Genomic DNA, 6,028 nt, shown 5'->3' with positions numbered 1-6,028 from the left:
TTGCTGATTATGGTGAATTCTCTTTTTGATATGCTGTTGAATTCAGTTTGCTACTTCTTATTTTTTTTAAGAGACAGAGTCTCACTCTGTCGCCCTCAGTAGAGTGCTATGGCATCACAGATTACAGCAACCTCCAGCTCTTGGGCTTAGGTGATTCTTTTGCCTTAGCCTCCCGAGTAGCTGGGACTATAGGTGCCCACTGCAGTGCCTGGCTATTTGTTGTTTGCAGTTTAGCCAGGGCCGGGTTTGAATCTGCCACCTGTGGCACATGGGGCTGGTGCCCTATTCACTAAGCCCAGGCACTGCCCCAGTTTACTACTTCTAGATATCAGCCTAAGCAAAGAATTTTTGACTAAGACCTCAAAGGCAAATATTGCAACAACAAAAACAAATAAATGGGGCTTGATTAAATTAACAAGCTTGGTTCACATCCTTGTATAATCTCTTCCCCTTGAGTGTGGGTAGGACCTGTGACTTGCTTCTAACCAGTGGAATGGGTGAAGGTGATGCGTGTCACTCTTATGATGATATAAGTCATTAGACAAGTCTCTCTCATGCTAGTGTACTAGCTTTAGAGACTGTGCTGACTCAATGTAAGTGATTATGTTGCTTGGAACTGAAGGTGCCTTGCAGAAGCTGAGGATGGGACTGAGGATGGCCTTTAGCTGACAACCAGGAAAATGCTGAGTCTCTCAGTCCTATAGACACAAGGAGATAAATTCTGCGAACAACTTGGGTGAGCTTGAAAACAGATTCTTCTCCAGCTTGAAAGTAGTCTTCTTCCAGGATACATCTCAGCAGACACCTTGATTACAGTCATGTGGAACCCTAAGCAGCAGGCCCAGCGAAATCATACCTATACTCCCAACTCACAGAAATAGCGAGATGATAAATAGGTATTGCTTTAAGTCTCTAAATTTGTGGTAATTTGTCATACAGCATAAGGAACTGATTCAACCCCGTTTTATACGTGAACAGAGACAGAGGCCTTCAGTGGCAAAGCTGGCATACAAACCCTGGCTTCAGAGTTTGTAATCTTAGTCTCTCTGCCTGACTGCCTCTACACAGACCGACCTCATTCTTTTAAATAGGTGGAAGAGGGTAGGCACAGAGGCTCACACCTGTAATCCCAGCACTCTGGAGGTGAGGTGGGTGGATCACCTGAGCTCAGGAGTTCTAGACTAGTCTGAGCAGGAGCGAGATCTCACCTCTACTAAAAATTTAAAAACTAGTTGGATGTTGTGTCAGGTGCCTGTAGTCCCAGCTATTCAGGAGGCAGGAGGATCACTTGAGTCTAAGAGTTTGAGGTTGCTGTGAACTATGATGCCAGGGCTCTCTACTAGGGGCAAGAAAGTGAGACTCTGTCTCAAAAGTAAATAAAAATAAATAGCTGGAAGGTCTCACATTATATGCATATACGGTCAGCCCTCTATAGCTGTGGGGTCTGCATCCTTAAATTCAGCCAACCATAGATAAAAAATATTCAGAAAAAAAATTGATGGTTATGTCTATGGACTCTTTTTTTCTTATCATTATTCCTTAAACAATACAATATAACAACTATTTACATAGTATTTATTTATTTATTTATTTAGACAGAGTCTCACCATGTCACCCTCGGTAGAGTGCCATGGTGTCACAGTTCATAGCAACCTCAAACTCCTGAGCTTAAGCGATTCTCTTGCCTCAGCCTCCCAAGTAGTAGCTGGGACTATAGGCACCTGCCACAACACTGGCTATCTTTTTGGTATAAGTTGTCATTGTTGTTTAGCAGTCCAGACCAGGTTCAAACCCTCTAGCCTCGGTGTATGTGGCTGGCACCCTAACCACTGAGCTATGGGCGCCGAGCCTATTATATAGCACTTAATTATAATAGACAATGTAAGTAATCTAGAGATAATTTAAAGTATAGGGAGGCATGTGCGTAGGTTACACTCAAATGCTACATCATTTTGTAATTTATATAAGAAACTTGATCATCCTATGATCTGGGGTCCTGGAATCACTTACCCACGAGTATCAAAGGATGACTTACTCTAACTTAGTTATTCATATTTCTACTCATAGACTATTTCCAGTTTGTTTCATCAGGTATTTATGTATTTCATTTATTGTATATTTTTGTATATTATGAATTTGTGTTAAGAACATTTCTTTTCCCACTTTTATGAATATATGTGTGGAATAATTTTGAGCAATAGAATTGCTGGACTAAAAGCTCTTTGCATTGAAAATTTTGATAGAATGGCTGGGTTTTTTTCTGCAAAGAGGTCACACCATAACTATCCAAAAATGGAAAGGAAGAGATCCTGGAGGCAAAGACAGCAAATGGAAAACAACTTAGTTCGTTCTCCCTCCCCAAACCACTAAAACTAAAGTAAAGATTGTTTTTAAAGGGCACAAACCCAGGAGAATGAGCGAAGCCAATTGTGAAGGTGGGAAGCAGCTTCAATTTTGGCAATTGATTTAACAGATCAGTAAAAGGTGAGCGTTAAGCATGTAGCAGGAAAAGTTGAACATTCTTTGACCTTAATTTCAAATGCCCCAAAGTCATTGGAAGGGGCAGCATCAGCTACCTATGGAAACAGAGTGAAGGGATAGGCCTAAAATTAGGTGACTGATAGAAAAATTAAGAAGTAGTTAGAGCCCTGAACCCCTCCTCCAACATTTCATCAATGCTAGATCATTGCTACACCACTACTCCAATCTTAGCAGAAGCCTGGAGCTTTCTGCATCTGGAGATGATAAAACACATCCTGGATAGAGGATTCAAGCATAGATGAGGGTATTATCTAAAAACACCCCTGGGTTCTCAGACTTCTGCTGACCAGGACTCTGACTTACAAAAAGAAGATAAGCATATACTCTGAGATAACTGACCGGTTCAGGAAGAAACACCTGATGTTTCTAATGTGGGAGATTTCCTAACAAACATCCCAGCTAGATTACTTCATAGTGTAACCGAAATTGGACAAGCCACATTCAAAGACCAGAGCTTCCAATCAATCTCCAAATCTCTTTATTAAAGAGCAATCACTGTGAACAGCCTCAAGGGGAAGATAGAGATCAAAACAGTCAAACACCTGGAGAAAGGGAAAGGGGTGGGGAGGTGGGGAAGGAAGATTATGTAAAGAGAAGAAACCTTCAAGAAAAAAATTCTTACTAAGAATTTTTTCAACTCCATCTAGGTAAACATAAATGATGTAAAGTATCCATCGTTTTTTATGGCTGAAAAGTATTCCATGGTTTACACGTACCACAGTATCTATCCATTCATGGGTTGATGGGCATTTGGGCTGCTTCCACAATTTGGCAATTATGAACTGGGCCACAATAAACATTCTGGTTTGCAAATGTCTTTGTTGTAAAATGATTTTTGTTCTTCTGGGTTCATATATAGTAATGGAATTGTAGGATCAAAAGAAAAGTCAACTTTTAGTTCCTTGAGAATTCTCCATACTTCTTTCCAAAAAGGTTATATTAGTTTGCAATCCCACCAGCAGTATAGCAGTGTTTCTTTTTCTCTGCATCCACGCCAGCATGGTTTTGGGACTTTGTGATGTGGGCTAATCTTACTGGAGTTAGGGCATATCTCAAAGCGGTTTTGATTTGCATTTCTCTGATGAGTAAAGACAATGAGCAATTTTTACGTGTTTGTTGGCCATTCACCTGTCATCTTCAGAGAAGTTTCTGTTCAAGTCTCTTGCCCACAAAGAAATGGGGTTGTTTGATCTTTTCTTATTGATTAGTTTGAGTTCTACGCAGATTCTAGTTATCAGACGTTTGTCAGAATCGTGACATGTAAAAATCTTCTCCCATTTAGAAGGCTGTCTGTTTGCTTTTGTTGTAGTGCATCTCAAGAATGGACAAAAAAGTATCCAATGTACTCAGTATTATTATGAAACCAATCTAAAAACACAGTCTCTTACGAATGATAAAACACAACTGTAGCCTAACAAGGGGGAAGGAGGAAGAAAGGCGGGAATAGAGAAGGTGTTTGGTGGGAGGAGAGAGGACATTTGATGGGATCTCAACTAATGTGCACAATGCAAGGGTATATTTCTAAATAATTAAGAGTAAACTGTAAATGTCTTACCGCAAAAAATAAGTGGGGTGATGGTTATATTAATCAGTTTGATTTAAGCATTCCATATTATATATCAAATCATTACATTGTACCCCACAAATGTATACAGTTATGATTTAATAAAAAAACTTTTTTAAAAGAAAAAATTTCTTAACATTTTAAAATAAAATGTTAACTGCAAAATGGAAAACTAGAAAATACAACTAATAGAACACAAAGTAACTTAGAAATTAAAAACATTAAAAATGGATATTTGAATAGAAGGATTGGAAGATAATATTGAAGAAACATCTGAGAAATTTGACTAAAAAGAAAAGAGACAGAAAACAGGAGAGAAAAAGTAAGCACAATAAAATAATTAGAGGTTTAGTCCAGGAAGTACAGTGTTTGAATTCAAAAGAAGAAATAGAGAAAACTAAAGGGAAGAAAGTATCCACAAAGTAATTCAAGCCCATTTCCCAGAACTGGAAGACATGAATTTCATGACTGAAATTTCCTATTGAACACCTACCACAGTGCAAGAAAACAGACCTACGTAGACCACTAGACCACATCGACCACGTAGACCCAGTAGACCCAGGACGACATTGTGAAATTTCAGAACTTTTAAGACAAGGAGATCTTAAAAGCTTTAAGGAAGACAAAATAGGTCAGATACAAAGAACCTGCTGTCAGAATGGCTGCCGCCTTCCCAACAGCAACTTTAGAACCTAGAATAGAGTTTTGAATCAAGTGTGAGGGAGCATAAAGAAAAATTTAGTCTTAAAATGATTTGAGAAGTTTACCACCCACACGGTCTTTCTCAGGAAGCTACTCTGTAGTACCACTAAAACGATGGAGAAAACTGAAAAGAGAATGTCTGGGGAGACAGAAAGTGGGAGAAGGTGAAGGGACTCTCCAGGTGAGGGGAAAGGGAAGTTCCCAGCGGATAATTCTGCACACTTTAGAATAAGCCAGGAGGCTCTGAGAGAGGCTTGTTTCAAAGAGGTGAAAAGGCTAGAATATTTGACGGGTCTGAATGTCTTGAGAGGAAATTCAGACCTTTGGCAGAACTCAGGGGTTTGAACTGATGAGTCCATAGAAAGCCAAGCAAAAGCAAAAAGGAAGATTTTTTATTTATTCATTTCAGGGAAACACAGAATTGTATGGGAAAGGGAAAAATAATCATGGTTTGCATCATGGATCGGCCTTGAATAGTGTTTATGGAGTATAATAATGTGAACACGAAATACTGATCTAACCAAAATTACTACATAAACTGTATTGGCATAGTAAGGAGAGGGGGAGGGTGTGTCTGTACACTCACTGCAGGCGGGGAAAGAAAGAATACAATCTTCACCCAACACTGTGTGTAGTTAATGGAAAATGCCTAATACTGAAAAGTCAACAAATGGCAATATGAGCATAATACATGTATTTTGAAATATAGATGTAAATATCTCTAAAAGAATTACTACAAAAATTAAAAGTAGATGCCTCTGGGGAAGGACTTCTGTTTTTCTTGACGAACCTTTATAGAGCTATTCAAATTCCTTCAACTGTGTGCTTGTGTAATTTTGACTAAAACAAACAAAAAAAATATGCACTTCTGGTGTGCTGTCTCTGGAATGTTTGAGAAGGCCCCTTAGGAGAGTGCTGTAAAGCTGATCCAAGTATCCCGAGGGAGACGGGATAGAATTCCTTTACGATTTATTCTAAGCCTGGAGCTTGATGAGCTTGTGATTTTCAGTAATGGGACTATTTCCAAAGTAGCTGATTTCTCAGGGAAGTCTGAAAAAGGTCTTCCTTAAATTAAAATACAGCTTCAGATAACCTCTACTGCTGGACCTGGTTTTACTCCTTAGGACATAAAAAACAAGTCCGATCCATCTTTCTTAGCTATCATTCCCCCTTTAAGCATGATTAGACTGTTGTCAACAAAACACCGTTCCCATATCTCAC

This window comes from Otolemur garnettii, unplaced genomic scaffold, assembly GCF_000181295.1.
Source record: "Otolemur garnettii isolate 467f Iridium unplaced genomic scaffold, OtoGar3 scaffold00028, whole genome shotgun sequence".
NCBI lineage: Eukaryota > Metazoa > Chordata > Mammalia > Primates > Galagidae > Otolemur > Otolemur garnettii.
This window is presented reverse-complemented; position numbering follows the sequence as displayed.